At 37.1% G+C, this 23,182-nt stretch overlaps 1 long non-coding RNA gene across 1 annotated transcript; it reads left to right on the top strand.

The window, feature by feature from the left end:
• The first annotated feature begins 610 nt into the window (after positions 1-610).
• On the top strand, positions 611-21,959 carry LOC139356966 (uncharacterized). Its single transcript, XR_011609535.1, has 3 exons — positions 611-2,054; positions 4,862-4,996; positions 20,071-21,959. It is a non-coding gene; the product is annotated as an uncharacterized lncRNA (long non-coding RNA).
• Positions 21,960-23,182: the final 1,223 nt, after the last annotated feature.

Raw genomic sequence — 23,182 nt, 5'->3', positions numbered from 1 at the left:
TCATTACCGTCCTAGAAAGCTAAACTCTTGAATGATTTAGCTAAGAGAAGCAAGACTTGTATGAAAGAAGTCATTTGTAAATGACTGTTTTCAATTTATTGTCGAAGACATCACTCAGATTCTCAGATAATTCCCTCATGATGCTTGTCTAGGGAAGAAGAGCAGAAATTATTTAATTTGAAAGCAAGGGAAGTGTTCCCTAAGCTATGAGTAAACAAAATATTGTGAAATTTATCTTTTTTTATTCTGTGGCATTCTGTCTACTGCTTTGGATCTTTCTGGCACCCTGCTTTCTCCAGATTTGTGGATCCAGACATCTTTTACACCTGAATCCCATACGCCCTTCTTTTACTATGTAAAAACTAAAATGTATCTGTAAAAATGTATTAATTATATTCTAATGGCATCTAGACAGCAATGGGTCTGAACTTTAAAAACTGAATGCTAGAACTCAAATACTGACATCAGAAAAGCCAGCTGCCAAGCAAACATTCATGCCAAATGAACGGAAAAATTCTAAAATAGACAATTCAGGGCACACTTTCCAATATTTATTTTGATATTAGAAGTTACTTTGTTCTTTCTTTTCTTTTTTGGAACTTACCTCTTGACAGAGCCTTGGTCATTAAGAGGAAAAACAGGCCTAACTTGTCTGAACATCTTAATTACAACTTTTACCTAAGATCTCAAAGAGCATTGAGAGGTTTTGCCAAATTTCCTATCAGAAAGCATGATGATTCAGGATCTGGCTTTTCACAAGGAGGAGTACGCTGTGAGCTAAAGAAAAGGAAAGGTCATTATGGAAACCTGGCCTAAAAGGAGCAGGATGAGCTTAAGAGCTGTCTATAAACAATGTAATTAAAGAATTGTTGTCCTATAAAGCTTGGCCGGGCTTACATGGTCATGTGATATGCCACCTGGTTTGAATAGCTTTCATGAAATCTGTGTGTAAGGTATTCTTTTTCCTATAATTGTTTACATTACTATGTATCTGTTTACCCAGAGCCAAAGGGAAACCAAGTATTTAAACTGAGAAGAAGTCTAAAAGATTTCCTTTATATTATCTCTTCTAGTTTTTGCCTAATATGAAACAATTTTGTTCTCATTAGGTAGAAAAGAGGCAGGACCTGAGTACGTAGCTGGTGGAACCATGGTTCGCTTAGCATCTTATGTTGGAAGCTTCTAGATGCCCTAGATAAATGTGGCAGGTCAGTGCTAATTTCTCCAGTGGGGTAACTTTTGGTCAATTCTGCAGCACTTCATTAGCATGATATTAAACCCATACAAGGTTGACAAGCTGTGTCCTTTGTCTCTTAACTACCCAGTTTCACCTCTGCTTCCACAAGTCCAGTTCTCTCTGATTAGTTCTTTCAGTGGCAAATGAAATAAAAATCCATGATATTAACCTGTCATATTAAGAAACCTTTTTTGCTTTGGCGCATACATTTGGCACGGCTGTGCATTTTGCATTTAAATATCATTCCACCAGTGGGCTGCTTGAAACTATTGCTTTTCTATGGGAAATTAAACAGGGAGCTGCTTAATGCTCCTTGTTAGTTTTTTAATAAAAATGAAAGTAAGAAGCCAGCAGTACCGGGAGCAAATGTCTGCAGGACCCCATGGCTGTGCTAAAAGCAAAGAGGAGGAACCAAAATGCATATTACTTTCAACTACCCCTGCACTGGTGGCTTTGCAATACCCATTCCACGGTGGCCCTATAAAATTGCCTCTCAAATGTTTAGAGGTTAAGTTAAATTGGGAGAGTCTTCTCCTGGGATCATTAGGCAGCTCTCAATTTCGTTTTCTAATAAAATATTGAAAGTTACAATTTAGGGGAAGAGTTGCAGCTATTGAATTTGTGTGACTTCTGCGTATTAAGGAGTCAAGAGAGAAGGGCAAAAAATAAAGGGAATGGAGAGAAAAAAAGAAAATCAGAGACTGAGAGATTCAGACACAAAAAAGGAAAACAGAAAGAAAACAAGAGAGACTGGGACAGAGACTGAGTGAGAGAGAGAGATCCAAAGACAGCAGAGAGACACCAAGAGAGAAAAAAGGTCAGCACCTGTCCGGAGCTGCGTGGCCTGGCCATAGCGATTATAACTGACGACTGACACCTGAGCTCTATACGCTTCCACTCTATGCCTCCTCCCTAGATTTACTTTCTTCCCTGTTCTGCTGTCTCATACGCCAGTACAAAATGGTGCTCTTCTTGGTTCTTCATCACCCATTTTCCCGTGCCCGGGAAAATGATCAACTTACAGCGCAGGCGCCATCCCGCGCCCGGGAAAATTACCAACCGACAGCGCAGGCGCAACATGACGTCCGACCGAAGAAACCGAGACCTACCTGGCCACACCCACCGCAGGGCCACCATCATCGCCCTGGCCCAACCTCCGCCCCTGCCGGTCTATATAAGGCATTACACTGCCACCACTAAACGAGACTTGATCAGGATACTGTCTTGTCTCCATTTCTCGTGTCTCTTGTCCCCCCGAGTTCCCCCTCCCTCTTCTAGGGCCTACATTGACGATCCCGCAGGAGAGAGAAGGGCAAAAAATAAAGGAAATGGAGAGAAAAAAAGAAAATCAGAGACTGAGAGATTCAGACACAAAAAAGGAAAACAGAAAGAAAACAAGAGAGACTGGGACAGAGACTGAGAGAGAGAGATCCAAAGACAGCAGAGAGACACCAAGAGAGAAAAAAGTCAGCACCCTGAACATGAGTATCTCTCATGGCATTAAAGAGAAGCAGTGTGTCCAGACTTAGCCCTTTGTCTCTTCACCCCCATTTCTAGAACCAAATGTCAAACTTTTAGTAAAAGTAATTCCAAATAGATCTAACTGCAGCGTCCTTATTTCAAATGCAGACCATGTCTGGGAGAATGTAGCAGAGATTTGTAATTGTAAACATGAAATTAGTGATTAGCAGCGATGTCCCAAAGCAATAAAGTTTTATTTCTTTTCCTTCTTTACCTTTGCCATTTCTATGCTAACATGCACACAATTAAATATATTGAGATGACAAAAGCTAACTATCCAGTTTTAAAAATATGAATTAACAGTTGACTCTGCGACATGTCAGCCACTTTTCTATAAAGGGTCAGCAAATAAATATTTTAGGCTTTGCCAGCCACAGGGTCTCTGTTGCAACTATTCAACCCTGCATTGCAAGGTGAAAGCAATCATAGACAACAGTAAACATGGCGTGGCCGAGCTCCAATAAGACCTTTTTTACAAAAACGAATATTAGAATGGGTTTAGTGTAAGGATCAGGCCCCTGCTATATAGCAATACCTTTCAAGTAATTCAGGAAACATTTGCACTAAGATTCCAGGTGGAAACAAATGCCCAGTAAGGAAGTTTTTCCTTATAGTTCAAATTATTTTGCATCAGAGAACAAGTGCCTTTAAAATTTCTGATATTGGAAAAATACTTGCTCATTTAGCAGTCACACGGACCACGGACCACATGTGGCTGCATTTGACACAATTGAAGAGAAAGCTTCATTTGACACTGTTGAAGAGAAAGCTTTATCTAGCTCCTCAGAAGTACATGTCCAGGCTCTCATGTCATTTTAAAAAGATGATAATTTCGATAATCTATGTGTTATTTTAATTTCTGCTAATTTTAATACTTCTCTAAACTTCTTTGATGATTTTGTGTTCTTTTGTGTTGTTTTCAAGCATTTACCCTTTTGTTTTTTAATCTGTGTTTTTAATTTATCTATCTTTTCATTAATGTCTGGATATAAAACATTCAAATACAGGTTTTTTAAAATTTCGCAAAATAGTAGACATAATATTTGCATAATTGGAGCACATATGACTATAGTATTTCACAGTTGAGGTTAAAGTTAAAGATAATGTCTAAATCACTGGAATCATCTGTGTGGGCGGATATTTCTGTAAAACGTATTTTGTTCTGACATCAAATATTCAAGGGAGAAATTAAACTACGTAGAGTAAACTCTTATGGGATCTTTCCTGAAGATTAGTTTTCTCAACATTGTTTCCCCAAGGAACAATATAAAGGAGTATATTGACTGATGTCAAGAATGATATTCATTAGGGAAATTAGGAGTGTTCTTATGGTGAAACATGTAGAATTGGAATAAAATACCATGTAAGTTAATCTGACAAATACCCTTTAGAAGTTAGGTGGAGAAACGTTCACAGCACTAATCTTGACTTGAATTTTTGAACAAGAAACACCATCAAAATAAGATGATGGTGTTGTTACCGGAAGGAAGGCCTTGAGTGAATTGTCCAGGTCCTTGGCGTTTTGAGGAAAGAATTGAACAAAATGCACAAAGTTTGTTACTTGGGAACGAAACACAGAAATGAAGCAGTGAAAACAGGAATTTATTAAAGCAAGAAAGCACTCCATAGGATGGGAGTGGGCCCGAACCAGCGACTCAACGGTGCAATTACAAAGTTTTCTGGATTTTTAGTGCTCCTTTTTGAGGTCCCTATCAGTTACCCTTATCTAGATAAAGGGTTTGGTCCGTGGCTAGAGACAGGTGGATTGGCCCATGGCTAATTGAAGTCCAAGCAGATTGGCGCCCTATGCTGATGAAGGGATGCCCTGTGCTTGGCCCTTGGCCACTCCAAGGCACTCTCCCTTTCCATCTTAGATGTGGTGGAGGCAGGAGGGTTGTAGAGAGAGTGGTGGATCCCTTCTTTCTGGGGCATAGGGAGACAGGGTTTTCCCTTTTGATTTAGCTTTAGGAAGTTCACATTAATTGGTCGTAGGTTCTCTGACCCCAGACCCAGGTGTTTAACCTTGGATTTAACTTTAGGAAATTATCACGAATTGTCCTCAGATTCCTCGCCCCCAGACTTTGATGTTGTCCCTTGATTCAGCCTTAGGAAGTCAGCACGAATCAGCGGCCTAAGTTCCCTGCCACCAGACCCTATTCTCCTGCCTCGGTGGTCTCTGCATCATTTCTTCTAGATCAAAAGAGAACCAAAAGTCATCTCTTCTACATCCTTGCTTAAGTAAGATAATGTTTATTTACACATAAAGACGTGAATGTACCTTGAATTTTATAAAAATATTTTCTACCATTTACTCAAGTAAAATAATTTATGAATTTTAAGACTCTCTAAGATAGATATTTGGTAGGGGAGAGAGAGAGACAGAGAGAGAGAGAGAGAGAGAGAGAGAGAGAAAGTGAAAATAATGCACTCACAAATTATTTCTGTGGAAAAAGTTCTGCAATTTCCATACTTCTTTCTCATCTGTCCCTCTGACTTGGTTAATTGTTTGGGTCATAGAAAATAATAAACACATTTTCAAATGACTTGCAAAGTTGTAAGTTAGACATTTTCAGAAGGAAGATGCTTCAACCTTCAACCTAAAAGTTGATTGCAAAATCTTGTAGCCAAGCATTTCTCTTCATGTTAGCCTAGAGTATGAACAAAAGGCATAAAAGACTAAAAAGATTTCAGTTGAAACAAGGAGCATTTGGGAATGGAGTCGCATACTGAGCATATCAAAGATTCCAAAGCCAGGTTCTTGCTTTTTAGTTTTCTGTGGAAATGACATCTCAGAGGAGTAAATATAAAGAAGAAGAATGAAAGAGAGAGGGTATTGGTAGTAGGAGATCAAGAAAAACATTATCAAAAATGAGATTTTTGAATAGTTCATATGGATTTTGTTCTTCTTTTATCCTGAATGGGCACCAAAATCTGTCTGGTTGAGAGACCAAAAAAAAAAAAAAAAAAAAAAAAAAACAGAGAAACCTTTGATTCATAACAATTGACTAGCAAAGAATCTAAGAGAATCTAAAGTTTTAGGTGATAAAATGATTTTTCAGACACTCTTTAATATACTTTTAACAGTATTTCTGCCTCTGTTTTTTTCATATTTTCTGGTTATATAATAAAGAATTATCTGATTGCAGTTTTCTTTTTCCTAGCCTTTTTATATCTCCAATGCATTTTAATGTTTCTACATAGTCAACCCAATATGCCAATTTTATTCAAAGAACAAAATTTCTAACCTATATTATTTCTCTGTTTGCCTTCTTCCCCTTCCTCTCCAACCCACCCACATACTGACAAACTTATGTATCCTTTATTTGAGTTCCCCATTCTCCTAATTTAGAGTATCTTATGACTTACCAGGTTGTAATGTGGTATTCATGTTGTCTCACTTGAAATCGGAGTAAGTTATGCACTAAGGGAATTTTGCAAGTGAAATCGCTTAAAGACAGGACGATGACACATCACAATTTTCCTTTCCTAGTTGCAAGCAGTACAATGTATTAGGTGGAAATTATCAATGTCTCAGGAAGACACAGTAACTCAAAACTCCTGCAGCACAGTGAACTGCTACAGTGGGGGCAAAAAGGAATAAAACTGCCAAAGGGCATCAAGGAGTTTGAGAAAGTGATGAAGTCTGGAAATGCATTTATGAATGACAAGCATAGGAGTTTTTAGCAACTCACTTGTTGAAAAGTTGAAAAAAATGCAGAGGTTATATTTGTCTTCAATTCCTTTTATTATTATTGAATTATTCCAGCAGCAGATCTTTTTCTTCAACAGAATTTCTAAGAATTCATTAATTACCTGATATCATGTCAGCCAGATATTTTCCTCTCAATCCAGTGCACCATAACAGTTGATGCCTGGTGGCTAACCTCCTGGCAACCAATGCAGCTTCATTTGGTGATTAATTATTCATTGAGCGCCTACCATGCCAAGGGAGAAGCTTGCACTCTTGCTAGAAACTTGCAGCTTGCTAGACAAACACCAACCAAATGAAGCAAACAAAAATGTTACACATTTGTCCTTTTCCTGCGTATTCTGGATCCTCAAAGGGGGAGTGAATTTCTAAGATGGGACTAGTATCCACATCATTTTAGTAGTTTAACAAAATACTCTGAAAATGACTTGATTAGTGTGTTAGTGTGATAGCCACAAACCAGGGACAGTTCCACTATACAGACTATTTTTAGTGGATTTAAACTCTATATGTGTAAAGTTCAGGGGATAATATAGTCTGTGTATCTATTGCTTTTAATGGCAAAAAATGCAATTACTTTTGCACCAACCTAGTATCTATTGCATCTATCTAGCTAATCTATCTTGCATCTGTCTACATTTGTCCATATATACAGTCATGTGTCACTCAGTAATGTTGTGGGAACATGGTAGAGTGCACATACACAATCCTAGATAGTACAGTCTACCAAACAACTAGGCTGTATGGTATAGCCTAATGCTCCTAGGCTGCAAACCAGTAGAACATGTACTGTACTGAACATTGGAGGCAATTATAACACAATGGTATTTGTGTATCCAAACGTATCTAAACACAGAAAAGGTTCAGTAAAATACGGTAAAAAATAGTACACCTATGTATGGTACCTACCATGAATGGACTGGAAGTTGCTCTGGGTGAATCAGTGAGTGAATGTAAAGGCCTAGGACATTACTGTACAGTACTGTAGACTTCATAAACACCATACACTTAGCCTACCCTAAGCTTATTAAAAATATTTTTTCTTCAATAATAAATTAATCTTAGCTTACTGTAGCTTTTTTTACTTTATAAACTTTTTTTAAATTTTTGACTCTTGTAAAACACTTAGCTTTAAATATAAACACATTGTACAGTTATACAAAATTATTTTCTATAAGCTTCTTTCTGCCTTAATTTTTTTTTTTTAAACATTTTGTTGTTGTTGTTGTTAAAAATGAAGACACAAACACACATATTATCCTAGAGTCACACAAGGTCAGGATCATCAATATCACTGTGTTCCACTTTCACATCTTGTCCCAGTGGAAGGTCTTCAGGGGCAATGACACCATGCCATTGTCTACAACATCATCTCCTATGTTAATGATGTGTTCTTCTGGACCTTGTAAGGACCTGCCTAAGGCTGTTTTTCCATTAACATTTTTACAGATAGAAGAAGTCCACTCAAAAATAACATTTTGAAGTATAGTATAGTCAATACGTAAACCAGTAAGGTAATCATTTATTATCATTATCAAGTGTTATGTACTGTACGTAATTGTATGTGCTATCCGTTTATATGACAGGCAGCATAGTAGGTTTGTTTACACCAGCATCACCACAAACATGGGTAATCCACTGCCCTGTGACATTAGGACATCACTAGGCAATATAAATTTTTCATCTCTATTATAATCTTATAGGACCACTGTCATATATGTGATCTTTGACCAAAGCATCGTTATGTTGCACATGACTGTATGAAGTCCATGGGGTGAGAAGAGAAAAATATTGATGGGGTAAAATATTTTCAACCTTTGGTTATAATGAGCAAGATAAAATTGGCCTAGTGTTTTTGTATGGCTTTGAACACAATCCCCAAGCATGAATACCATTTTGAAGTGGAAGTGCTTCCTAAAAACAAAGCAGATGATGATAATTGTGAAAACCTCAAACTGTAAGACAGAGATGCTCAGAGGCTTTTGCCAGAAGGGACATGTAAAGGTAATAAAACCATGTTGCTGGGGGATGGGATTCAGGGATCCTAGTTCCACCAGAACAGTTGCTAAATGTTTTGTTGGCCTGTGAGGCATAAAATGGGAATTCTCTGTTTAGATTATTACAATAAGCCACCTTAGCATTCTGCCTCTTGACACGTGATTACAAATGTTTCAGGGAAACTCACAAATCCATGGAATGTACAGAGCTTTGGTCTGCTCTCTGTATTACATACCGTTTTATTGATGAAATAAATGGAAGTGGGAATGGGATGTTGCTCCTAAATTTAGAAAATAAGTATATGTTTGGATGCATGAGACTGAATAGCCCTTATTTAATTTCTAGCTGAGGTGACTTATTGAGTCCTATTCTTATTGTATTAATTGTCTAAAGTTACTAGCTTCATTAAGTTTTTTTGAAAACGTGCCCCTTTTTTTTTCATTTTTTCAACAGTCAACATTATAAAATGTAAGTGACACAGCTATACACGGTAAATCAGGAATCTTATTTAGTTTCTAAGTCTTAAAAGTTCCCCAAAACAGAGCTTATGTATACATAAGAACACTGATCAAAACAATGCCTTACAGTGACAAAAGTTAGAAAATCCAGGAGTCAAGATGGATATGATATGTGGGCCTGTGTATTTTTGGTAAGGCAATAGCATTCATAGGATCTTCTGCATTTATCTTTGCAGAACTGGAAAACAACTGAGTTACCCTTATTATCAGGAAACTCTTTACATTCCATGCCTAATGTGCTTTAGCCCAGAAAAATGTTAATTCTCTGGCTAATATATTAGACCTTTATTTTGATACATCCATTCTTCTTCCTAAAGAGTTATTGAACCATCATCTTATTTTCCTTATTTCCAAAATGTCCTCTGCTTGATACATTTTCTAGTAGTGTTAAAAAATTAAAATACAGAATCCCCGTTGATTTTAAATTTAGGTAAACAGCATTTGTTTGTTTGTTTGTTGCTTGTTTTAGAAAGTAAGTATTTCTCATGCAAGATTGTGGGCATCCTTATGCTAAAAACCTTCACTGCTTATCTGAAATTCCAATTTAGCTGGGCATCTTGTAGTTTTATTGGCTAAATCTGTCAACCCTAAACATTGTAATTCTTGGAAAAGGTGCATACACTTTTGAGAGATTTATTTATGCTAGCCGACTCTATCATACTCTCCTTAACTCTCTCAATTGATTAGTTTAAATAGAAAACTCATTTGTACATAATGGATGAAGATAATTTTTATATTTATTGCTGGCCCTAACATCTCCGAAAGAAACACATGTTTTCACTTCCTGTGGTGCAGAACTCTTTAGCAGAAATCTTTGAGGCGGAGTCTCTGCCTTGCGTGGCTGCAAAGTGCAGAGCTAGGAGAAGTTCATTTGACCTCTTCACTAACCATAGCCATCAATGTATTTCCACTTCATTTATTTTTATCCCCTGAAGTCACAGCACAAATAGAAAAACTTCAGCAGAGTAATTATATGACAGTGGGTGCAGAGGAAGGGGCCCAAAGTGACATTCATTGGAGCATTAAGAATATTGTAATCAATGAGACTTCTTACTCAATGATATGATTCATTTGTTTTTTAAATATCTTGGGGCCACATATGGTCTTTGACTGGAGGCAGAATCACAGCACTAGCTTTTGAGGAAACTTCATAGAGTCTTTACATCTTGGATGAATTGTTTTCAAATAGTAATTGTTTATTTCCACCTATTAAAATTTGTGGTGGTCTGGTGCATTCCTATAGTCTCAGCTGCTTGGGAGACTGAGGCAAGAAGATCACTTGAGTCCAGGAGTTTGAGGCTGCAGTGAGCTATGACCACAACTATGAACATTTATGGAACTCTAGCCTGGGCAACATAGCAAGAATGTGTCTCTAAAATAATAACAATAATAAAGTAGTCCCTGGCATATGGTATAGGCATAAGATTATAGGCTTTAATAAATCCTTTTAAAAATAAAACAAAATTTGTGATGATAAAGTGTCTTGCATGAAAAAAAAAAAGGATTATCTCCTTTCCTAGACATTTAGAAATCTTTGTCTAAGAAGGTTGATGTTATCTGCTTGGGCCTGTTTCCTTAATGCTTTTATCCATTTTTTTTTTTTTTTTAAACACAGAATGACTTTAGGCTCCAGTTTTCTCATTTTTAAAATCATGATAGTAAAACTTACCTCCCTTAATTGTCATGAGGATTAAATGAGATGAATGTCAAAGTTCTTAGCTTAGTTCTGAACCACAGCAGCTTAATAGATTATTTGACACTGGCTGACTAAATGTCTTCAGATGTGCTACTCTTACCATTCTGCAACTTAACATTCACACACTCAGGGAAAATGCTGTTCCTATTCAATACTGATGCAGGATTTTTCTTCTTGGTCACTTTGCAAGCCAGGGGGGACCCTTGGCCGGAGAAGCCCCGCCCAGGCCTCGTTAGGCCATGCTTGCATGCCTCAACTTGCATGTGTTATAGCTTGTACCCACATTCAGCGGTTCCTGAGCTCTTGTACTGTGCCCAAGAAGAATGAGGATATGCTAGGCATTGAAGGGTAAGGAGGATGAAGAAGAATGTTATTGAATGATGAAACAGCTTTCAGTGGAGAGGGGATGCAGAGGTGGTCCCTCTACCCAAAGGTGGGGAAGACGCCCGTGTGACTGGGTCCGGGGGCCTTTTATGGACTCGTTTCGCTGATTGGTTTGTGAGTATGTACAAAAGGTTAAAGCAAAGACACCACTCAAAGGTGGGCATGACAGTGTAGAAAAACCAATTAGGAAAGCGTAGGTATGTATAAGATAGGTGAACAGGAAGAAAGAAACAGGAAGACAAGTTCTCAATTGGATCTCGGGATTTAACTTGTAGCTTGGCTTTCAGGCTTTGAAAGGTCTTCGGCTTGGAGGTGGGATTTCACCGGGGACCCACCCCTATTTGCCTAGGCATTTGGCTGCCTCCTGCTGCTCTCAATATAATGCTTCTGACAGCAAATGTGTGGGTTTTTTACACACCAAACAATTCTCCAGATTCCTGGGCACCTGCTGGGTGTCCCGCAGTTTAATTGAACTTTGACCCTATCTACCTGGCATTAGCATCAGATCCCATAAGTAAAAGGACTCAGTCCCACAAGACTGTCCTCACTTCTGATGCCAATGCACGTTTGAGCCTCCCATACATCTGACAGACAGGCTATAAATCCAGAGTTACTATGACAACTGCCTCCTGTTCAAAGTTTGCTAGAATGACTCACCGAGCTCAGGAAAACACTTCGCTTACATTTACTGGCTTATTACAAAGAATACAACTCAGGAACAGACATACAGAAGAGATTCACGGGCAAGGTTTGGTCGGTGTTGCGGGAGGCGGTGTGATGCTCCCTCGTAGCACCTTGATGTGTTCACCTACCCAGAAGCTCGTGGAATCTTGTGGCTCAAGAGTCTTTATAGAGCTTAATCTCCCTTTCTTCCATCCTCTTCCTGGAAGTCACCCTGCGGGGTTCAAAGTTTTAACCCTCCAATTACCCATTCTTTCTGGTGATCTGCCTCATCCTAAGGCTATCTAGGGGCTCTATCCTAAGTCACCATATTAACATAAACTTAGATGTGATTAAGAAAATGTGGCACATATACACCATGGAATGCTATGCAGCCATAAAAAAGGATGAGTTTGTGTCCTTTGTAGGGACATGGATGCAGCTGGAAACCATCATTCTTAGCAAACTATCACAAGAACAGAAAACCAAACACCGCATGTTCTCACTCATAGGTGGGAACTGAACAATGAGATCACTTGGACTCGGGAAGGGGAACTTCACACACCGGGACCTATCATGGGGACGGGGGAGGGGGGAGGGATTGCATTGGGAGTTATACCTGATGTAAATGACGAGTCGATGGGTGCTGACGAGTTGATGGCTGCAGCACACCCACATGGCACAAGTATACATATGTAACAAACCTGCACATTATGCACATGTACCCTAGAACTCAAAGTATAATAAAAAAAAAAAAAAAAGAAAACATTTGAAAAAAAAAAAAAGATGCTTGTTAGGAATAAGAAAGGAAGAAAAGACACTCATTTATCTTTTCCAGTGTTTTCTGTGTCTTTTCCTGTATTTTTTCCTAGTGTTTTAGGAGCCCTGTACTAAGAACCGGGGACATAAAGACCAAATGTATTTATTATACCATAGGTTCCTTCTATACAGTGTTAAATATATAATGGTTATAATTTCAGTGTTACTATGCATTTGTTCTAAAAGACTTGGTGGCTTGTGTTTACTTGTTTTAGTGTTGGTAAACTTCTTTATAAACATTCTATTATCAAATTGAAACACATTTAGATTTCTTTAACTGATGGAAACTTCAAATGAGAAGCAATCTGAACCTTGCCTAATAATTACCCTTATAGTTCGTAACAATTAAACACTTTTCAAAGAACTTGAAAAAATGTCATATTTCTACAATGAAAGCATAATCTGAGGAAGGCAATTTGTTTAGAGTGACAGCCTGATTTATTACAAAAATAAATCAATAAGACAAAAGATTGTTCAAATGTACCCCATCCTCTTTAAAACATTGACAGGCTGAAGAATGGGGTTTGTTCAGAATAAAATGATAGCAAGCTCATCACAATAGTTAGCATTTTCAGCAATACAAGATTCTTAGAACCACTACAGCTGGGAAAATAAATAAACATCTCAAAATTAGATATAACATTGGGTTTTGTGTTATATAATTTGTAATATAGCACGGAGCTATTGTGACAGAGAAAAAGCAAATAAATAAATAAATAGATAGATAAATAGACAAAGAGGATCAAAGGGAGCAGAAAGCTTAAAAAAGAACATCAATATCCTTGTGAACTCATTTACACTTTAAGTAATGAACACCGATTTTATTTTTGAAATTTCCTATCTCCTATACTAGCCATGTTTTATGATTTCATGCAATTACCCAAAACATATGTCACAACTACTGAAGAACATTCAATTTTAAAATGCATTTTTTAGCAAGAAGATAAGCATAAGAGCTATAAATATTAGTGAGATACATACCTCCTAGTATTTCATGGGTCAGAAAAATGAGTGCAAACACTCATTGAAATATAAGAGTATTAAACAATACAGCCTTCGTTAACACTTTTGCTCTTGGCCCAAGTGCACTAGGTATCAAGGGCTGTGATCATAATGTATTGAAAATATTCAAGTGCACAATTTACTAAACCTGGTCAAACAAAAGAAATGAGTAATTACTTCATACTTAGTCTTTAATTAAAACAGAATTCTTTCTTGAAAGATAACTCATTAAAAAATGTTTGTTCTTCTCAAAGGAGGGTGTATATTTTCCCTTTCTACAGAATCAATATTAAAACCTAATGAAAAACCCTACATGAGTTACAAATACAGTGAATGAATGGAACAGACACTGCTTTTATGAATATGGCTTACAAGAATACAGGCCTGGTATTGGCCAAGCTTGTTACAAATATGGTCCAGCTCAAAACTCTAGGTCAGTGGAATTAGAAGGCAGTTCATTATTATAAGCGTGTTTCAGATTAAAAGGCAAAAACTAATGATGGCTGGTTTGGATGAGTTATCAAATAGACTCAAGGAGAATATTTGACATAAGGCTTAGAGGCTAGGAATTAAAGAGCCTGGGCGAGTGTGAGTAAGCGAAAGTAGGTGGCATTAAATGGGTGAGTGAAAGGCAGTCTTATACAGTAATCCCCCAGTATCTACAGGGAGTGGTTCCAGGATTCCCCCAACTCCCCAGGATAGCAATAACCTCAGAGGCTTAAGTCCCTTATATAAAATAGCATAGTATTTGCACATAATCTATCCACTTCCTTTCATATATTAGTTATCATACTTAGTACAGTGTAAATGCTATGTAAATAGTTGCTAGGCTGTATTTTTGTTATATTATTTTTATTGATTTTTCTGAATATTTTTGATCTGTGGTTGGTTGAATCCTTGGTTGTGGAACCTTTAGATATGGAATAATTATTCTATAACACTTCTAGAAGCAAGTGTTACTATATGGGATATAACGGTTAAAAAGATGAACTTTGGATTTAAACACCTCTTGGTTTAAAACTTGACTCTTCCCTTTACCAACTGTGGGACTTGTCAGTTCTAGAAATCTCAGGAACTGCATCTCTGTAGCAATGAAGATGATGATAGTGATATCTGTCACAATATTTTATATCATGAAGTGAGACGTGTAAGCAGAGATTATAGCACTCATTACACATAACAGTGATAGCTCTTTCTATTTCATGGGTGGGCCACATCCATTTCAAAAGACTTGGAATGAGCAGAATGCTTGCAACTATGTAATATGCAAGGAGAAAATAAAACTGTGCAGTCAAAGGTGGATAATGATGCTCATTCAAAATAAGAAGTTAATGTAGAAAAATTTTTAATGATAAAACACAATGAATTTAATATATATTCAGTATGAAAAATATCCAAACAAAAGAAATTATATAAAAAAGACACCTGTACTTGTATGTTTATTGTAGCATTATTCACAATAGCAAAGGCATGGATTCAACCTCACACTAATCTGTCAATGACTGATTAGATTAAAATGTGGTGTATATGCACCATGGAATCCCATGCAACCATAAAAAAAAATGAAATCATCACCTTTGCAGCAACATGGGTAGAGCTAGAAGACATTATTGTAAGTGAAATTAAATAGCTCATGTTCTCACTTATAAACGAGAGCGAAACAAGGGGTCACACGGACATGAAGATGAAAATAATAGGTGGGACACAGTGGCTGAGGCCTGTAATCCCAGCACTTTGGGAGCCTGAGGCGGGTGGATCCCTAGGTGAAGAGATAGAGAACATCCTGGCCAACCATGGTGAAATCCCGTCTCAACTAAAAATACAAAAATTAGCCAGGCGTGGTGGTGGGTGCCTATTGTCCCAGCTACTCGGGAGGCTGAGGCAGGAGTATCGCTTGAACCCGGGAGGCGGAGCTTGCAGTGAGCCGAGATCGCGCCCCTGCACTCCAGCCTGGGGCGACAGAGCGAGACTCCATCTCAAAAAAAAAAAAAAAAAAAAAAGATGGAAATAATAAACACAGGACTCTAAAAGAGAGAGAATGCGAGTTGAAAAATAAGACACAATGTTCACTGTAACCTAAAATGATTTAAAAAAAGATAAGAGAAGAATTAGAACTATATGATATAGAAAATGAAAATTCACCACCGTAATCCCAAAACCTACGTATAACCACTTTTAACATGTAGCTTTGTTTTTAAATCAGACTTTAAAATATTATTCAAAAAAAGCTCTAATTTATACACTTTTTTCAAAAATACAACTGTGTTATGAATAGTTATCTTGCTTTTTTTAAAAACGGATATGGATATTTTTCTTTTTTGAGATGGGGTCTTGCTCTGTTGCCCAGTCTGGAGTGCAGTGGTGTGATCTCAGCTCACTGCAACCTCTGCCTCCTAGGTTCAAGTGATTCTCCTGCCTCAGCCTCCTGAGTAGCTGGGACTACAGATGCATGCCACCACACCCGGCTAATTTTTGTATTTTTAGTAGGGATGGGGTTTTGTCATGTTGGCCAGTCTGTCTCAAACCCTTGACCTCAGGTAATCCACCCACCTCGGCCTCCCAAAGTGCTGGGATTACAGGTGTGAGCCACCGCGCCCAGCCTGGATATGGATATTTTTCTATGTTAATAAATATGTTAACATTATCATGTTATATGTTCCATATTACCCCATTGTATGAAATTTCATATTTTATTAACTAATCACTAGAAATGAACTTTTAAAATATTTTCAAAATTGTGCCATTATAAATATCAAGATAAAACTTCCATTAGTCCATACTGATGTAAACAGATTATTGAATTAAAAAATGGAGAATAGGCAAATATCTTGTGAAGAATTTCAAATAATATATGTAGATATTCCAACCTTGAGGTAGGCTTCACAGAGTGGACTTCCTTTCAAAGAAGAGTACAGTATGGAAAGAGGAACAGAAAGTAATTTTGTAGTAGAGGGAGCTGACCATCACTTCCTCATCCAGGTGATCAAAGTTACATTGATAGTGATTAGTTATCTTGTCTTAGTGTATTTGTGTTGCTACAAAATGATACCTGAAGCTGGGTAACTTACAAAGAAAAGTGGTTTATTTGGCTCATGGTTGTCCAGGCTGTACAAGAAGCATGGTGCTCGCATCTGCATCTGGGGGAAGCCTCGGAATGCTTCCACTCATGGCAAAAGCCAGTGGGGCAGAGGTACACAGAGATTACATGGTGAGAGTGAGAAACAGGGACAGAGGGGAAGGTACCAGACTCTTTTTAGCAACCAGACTCTTTTTTTTTTTTTTTTTTTTGAGACAGAGTCTCGCTCTGTTGCCCAGGCCAGAGTGCAGTAGTGCGATCTCCGCTCACTGCAACCTCCACCTCCCAGGTTCAAGTGATTCTCCTGCCTCAGCCTCCTGAGTAGCTGGGGTTACAGGCACACAACACCACGCCCGGCTAATTTTTGTATTTTTGGTAGAGACGGGGTTACACCATATTGGCCAGGCTGGTCTCAAACTCCTGATATCATGATGCACCTGCCTCGACCTTCCAAAGTGCTGAGATTACATGTGTGAGCCACCACGCTGGGAGAGCAATCAGTTCTTCTGGGAATTCAGTAAGAACTCACTCACTACCATAAGAATGGCAACAAGCCATTCATGTGGGATCCACTCCTATGACCCACACACATCCCACCGGGCCTCACCTCCAATATCAAAGATCAAATTTCTACATGAGATTTGGTGGGGCCAAACAAACCATATCCAAACCTCAACAGGATGATGTAACAAAATACCAAAGCCTAGGTGGCTTAAATAACAGGCATTTATTTCTTCCATTACTGGAGGCTGAAAAGTCCAAGATCAAGATGCTGACATATTTGGTTTCTTGTGAGGGCCTCTTTCCTGGTTTGCAACCGGATGATTTTATATTACTTTCACTATGTTCTCTTATGGCGGAGACAGATGGAGCCCTGGTGTCTTTTCCTCTCCTTATGACGACACTGGTCCCATTCTGGAGGCTCCACCGTTGTGAGCCTAATCTAAATCTTAATTACCTTTCTTAAAGGTCCCACCTCCAAACACCATTTCACTGGGGGCTAGAGTATCAACACATAAATTTTAGAGGGACACTATTCAGTCCATAGCAGCACTGTTGTTATAAAAATGGTACTTTACTTCTGTTGTCTTCTTTTCAAAAACATGCAACTCCAACCTAGACATGCAAAAATAAAAATTTAAAATTTAAAAAATTCGACAAATGCTAATGGTGGAACACTCTACAAAATACCAGTTCTTTTCAAAACTGCCAAGGTCATCAAAAATAAGGAAAGTCTGAGAGACTCACAGCCAAGAGGCGTAACCCATGGGGATATAACAACTAAATGTAAGGTAGTATCTTGGAAGAGATTTCAAAACAGAGAAAGGACATTAGACAAAAACTAAATAAATCTGAATACAATATAAACTTCTTTTTTTTTTTTTTTTTGAGACTGAGTCTCGCTTTGTTGCCCAGGCTGGAGTGCAGTGGCACCATCTTGGCTCACTGCAACCTCCGCCTCCCGGTCTCAAGCAATTCTCCTGCTTCAGTCTCCTGAGTAGCTGGGACTACAGGCTTGCACCATCACACCTGGCTAATTTCTGTAATTTTAGGGTTTTACCGTATATTGACCAGGCTGATCTTGAACTCCTGACCTCCAGCAATCCACCCGCCTTGGTTTTGCAAAATGCTGGGATTACAGGTGTGAGCCACCATGCCTGACCTACAATGTAAACTTTAGTTAATAAAAATGCACCAGTATTGGTTCATTAATAGTAACAAATATACCAGACCAAAGTAAGGCGCTCATAATAAAGGAAACTGGGCATAGGGTATATGGGAGCCCTATCTGTGTAACTGGAAAAAAAAAAACTAAAACTGTTTTATAGAGAAACATTTATCAAAAAACGAATAAACCTTCTTAAATAATTTTTTATTGCTAGCCGAAATATACAATATAAATTTCTAGAATGTGGAAAAACCCTGGGTCAAAACATTTTCACATTTGAAACACTTAAAATATATTTTTAAATTGTCCTCCAGTAGGTTGTACTACATACATGAAAGGAGTTCGTGAGTACATGCTCAGCAAAGCCATCCTCTACTCAGAATATTATAATCCTTTAAAGTATTTTTAATTAATTAGATTAAAAATCTCTCACTTTAAATTTACATATAAGATTTCAGTAATAAAGTTGACTGTCTTTTTACATGTTAATTGGCCTTGTATACAGGTTTATAAGTTTGTCATGTTACATATTAATTGGCAAATTTTACATACTAAATATATGAGGTAACAGGAATATTTCAGCATTCAAACTATTTCCATAGTTTGAGACAGGTGTTATTCTTGCCTCTACCTTTGTTTAAAACTATATCTTCCCGGCGCCTGGCAGTATATTCAGGTTGAGACGAAAGTCTCCAGAATGGAGTCAGCGAGAGTGTTCACACACTGCTTTATTTTTCATATTGTTTCTACCTCTGGGGAAAAAACATTTGAAGCTGCCTTGTAGCTGTAATGCTGCTGTGGAAGATAAAGAAAGATTGTATAACCAGCCGATGACTGCAGTAGATTTATGTGTCATTTAAATTGAGAAAAAGGGAAATATTAAGTATTTTCCTGTATATCATTTTTTGTTTGCCAATGGATAATTCTGTGCATATGCAAAGGAAACATGATAACCAAATACATATGGTGAATATGATAATCAAATACATTTAATAAATATAATAACCAAATTTAAAATATACCAAAAATTCAATATAATTATGAAGAGCAAATAATTTTAAAAACTGCACAATAAAAAGATGCCAAATATTTGTCCTCTTTTGTTCCAATGTGTTAGATACATTGTTTTTTATTCCCACTGTCTCTAGACTTTGTAATAGTTTTTCCAGAATCATATCGGTGTGAACTAGAAAATTATGCAGTTGCAATAATCCTCATTAAAATAAATATTTTCTTTAAAAATCAAGTCAAGAATAATTGTGTTCTCCATAAAATCCAGTTAAGCAGTTTTTACTGTTAGATGACAACAAAGACAAGGCTCAAACTGAAAATGTCTACACAGACTTTTAGCATTTATACCAAAAATGGATGGTTGACCAGTATTTTGTCATTTTCTTCTTTAGAAGGGTCTGAAGATCTGAGATATCCACTAAACTGTCATACATCTGGGACAATGTCCTTTTTCCTGTATTCACTATAGAGTTTATAAAAACTGTATGATTGATGAGGAAAAAATGCATGGTTTTATAAACCAATTTTTTGAACAGATTCCAAATTTCTCCTACGGAACTGTTCACACTAACCAGTCTCAAAAATGGAGCATCTGTACCAAATATTGCACTACATATTGCTAAAAATGTCCAATATGTGAAAAATCTGATAGGGACACTTACTGATATTTATTGTGCATGTATTATGTGCTGTTCTAAAGTAGTTAAATAGTTTTATTTAATTTTCAACAACCTCATGATACCAATTGTTTTTAATCCCCACTTTTACAGATGAAGGAACTAAGACATGAAGCAATTAAGCAGCTTGCCAAATATCTCAAGGTTACAGGAGTGGAGAAGTCATTTGAACCATGCCACCTTCTGGACAGACCATATTCTTGACCTTGGTTTGGCTTCCTCGTAGATCAAAAGAGATATTGAGGCAACATTGGAAGACAGATGCTATTAAAGCAAACTTCAGATTGTGGAAAAGTGAGAACACGCAGGGAATACAAAGCAACTATAGTGATGCAATTCAGCTTGATGATGCATATGATAAACCGGATCTTTAGATATTCAAAAAACATTTCTTAAGTGCCTAATATATGTTTCAGCAACCGGGTTATCACTTAGATGAATACAAATAGACATAGATGTTACCCTGTGAAGCTTATCATCTAATTAGTGACACACATGTATAATCATAAATTATTATAACAATTATTATAAAGAGGGGACAACCATGAGAGATTGTAATGGGAGTTATTTCTAGGCTGTGTATATTGTAAGACTCTTCTTAGGGAGATATGGTAGAACTGCGATGATGAATGAGAAGGATCTAACTTGCTGACGGTGGTATTATCTCAGGGTGGAGCTGGGCAATAACATGAGTAGGAAGGTGAAAGTGAAATTTTTAAAGTCGGGATATGAACCTTGAATGCAAATTTATTTCAGGAACTATGGACATATTTGAAAGATTTATAGCAAGAAAACGTACACATATGTCTATCTTTAAAATATATCACTCTTTTCTCACTGTGAAAACGGATTCAAAATGCTCAAAATTGGAAGGGGAAAGGTGAGATGGAATCTGTTGCAGTAGATCCAAGTGAGGTAGAACGTTTCACCAGAGTGGTGGTAGGGATGGACCACTTATTTAGAAAATGTATGTGACAGAACATGGAAATTGATCTGAAACGGGGAGAAAAGATAAAAGAAGAATCTAAAAATCTGGATTTCTAATTTGCTTAACAAGATAGATCGTGGCCCATTCACTTAAACAGGGAATGTCAGAGGTGGTCAAGATATTTAATAAAAAATATCGAGTTCATCTTTGGATGTGATGAGATAGAATTGTCTTTTGTAAAGTCCAAATGCAGCTGTCATGTAAAAAGAAGATGATGAATTCAGAAGGAAGCTCAGGAACAGAGAAACAAAAAATTTAAATTCACAGATGTGGATGTGATTGTGAAGGGAGAAAGATATCATAAAAAGGTGAAAATAAGGACCAAATCTTGGGGACAAAGACCTCAAATGTCTAAAATCTAAGGGGAGGAGGAAGTAGTAAAAGTTAATGTGGATGAGCCAGAAAGGTGGGAAGTGGGGTGGATTAGAAGAGCATATTGTTCATGAAAGCTGAGGGAGAGAACATTTCAAAAGAAAGAGGATGATTAATAGTGTCTAATGCTACTTTGAATTCAAATAGATAAGGACTTAAAAATGTCTATTGAAAATAACAACCTAGAGATAACCAATAATCTTTTTTTCAGATAAGCTGATGGAATAGCTTCATTATTGTTTTACTTCCTCACTGTCTCTTTCTCTTTCTTCATAAATTGTGTGCATTCTTTTTTATTAAGACAGGTGAAATGGAGGTAAATTGGGAAAGGATATAATCAATGGTGTAGACTGCTTGTAGCTTGCACAAGGCAGTATCTATCATGTTGTAAGTAATCTGTACAATCTTAACATTTATTTAAGTCTTCAACCTTAGAGAAATGTGCTTATTCTCAAATTAGCTATAAATGGCCTATAGACAAGGCATTTAAAATGTGATTTTCTCAGTTTGCAAAAGTTAACCGCACTTACTCTAAGTCAGTACTTGCAAAGTCATGCTGTTCATCTGGTTGGTGATTGAGTAGCCATCATCCTTCTCTGCATTCCTGCATGCTGTTCATGGTGAAAAGTTTGGTGGCAATTTAATATGAAAATTTGAGCAATGCTGTGCCCAGGAGGGGAGCTGATTCAAGCAAGATAATACATTGAGATAAACTGCAGAGACAATAGAATTGTTGTGCAGACAGTGTGGCTTATTGTTGCTCCTAGAGAGAGTAGTGGTTTGCCTTTAAGCTCTACTCTGATTCTAAGCTAAGGGACTTTGCTTTCTTTCACCTCTCTATCCTCTCTAATACTAATTATATGTATTCTTCTTATCAGACATAACCATTACACGGCATGGAATTGTTATTCTAATTTACTGGGCGTTGGTAGAAATTTTTAATCATTGCATCACATGAATTAAGTCCTGCAGAACTCCACAAAATAGGCTAATGTCAAGAAAGTGAAGCATTGTTATAAACAAACTAAACAGGGAAATGGAATTAGAATTCTGAGCACCGACTCCATTTTCTCAACACTTAGCTACAAAACTAATACTATGGCTGTTTGCGGCCATTTAAAATAGCAGCAAACATATTGCTGAAAGAGGCTGTGGGTGTATGTCAGGCACTGTTTTTTGGCCAAATTTCAAATTGGATAATTCTCTACCAACTTTCTGAAGCTTCCTATTATTTTACTGAAGTAATATATATTCCTCTTTACCAATCAGTGTTATTTGCTGTTAAATATTTGCCATGATATATTTCAAAGCTGGTTCACTGATATTCTTTAACAGAAAGTTCTAGTTAGTTTAGTTGAAAGGTGATGAAGCTATCCAATATATGTAAATTGAGTGTCTTCTTTGAGCAAGACACTTTGAATCAATTAGAACATCTAGAAATGTGTTCTCACAAACAAAATTTTATATTTAACCAATGGAGCTTTTCCACAGTGCTTTAACTTCAGGTCAAATTGTTGACATCCATTACTATCAAATGGGAAATTCTGCTGGTTGTGTTTTCTGTTTTTAAAGGCACTAACAATATTTAAACTCATATTTTCAACATAAACCTTTCTACTTCTTTGCCTTACTGCCCTCCTCATATTTTTCCTTCTACATACTTTTAAGAGGAGCACTCAAAGCTACATGGATGAAAAAGCCATCTTCACTTCATGTAATGACCAACATCTTAAGTGGTTTCCAAGCTGTGTTGATGGATACTGCTTATCAAGTCATTTCTGTCTCTCTGTTTAAAATCTACAAAACCAAATGTACTCTCAGAGACAGCAAAATAAATCAAATAAT

Source organism: Macaca nemestrina, chromosome 11, assembly GCF_043159975.1.
Source record: "Macaca nemestrina isolate mMacNem1 chromosome 11, mMacNem.hap1, whole genome shotgun sequence".
Classification (NCBI taxonomy): domain Eukaryota; kingdom Metazoa; phylum Chordata; class Mammalia; order Primates; family Cercopithecidae; genus Macaca; species Macaca nemestrina.
The sequence above is the reverse complement of the archived record's forward strand: the minus strand, read 5'-3'. Positions and strand labels throughout refer to the sequence as shown.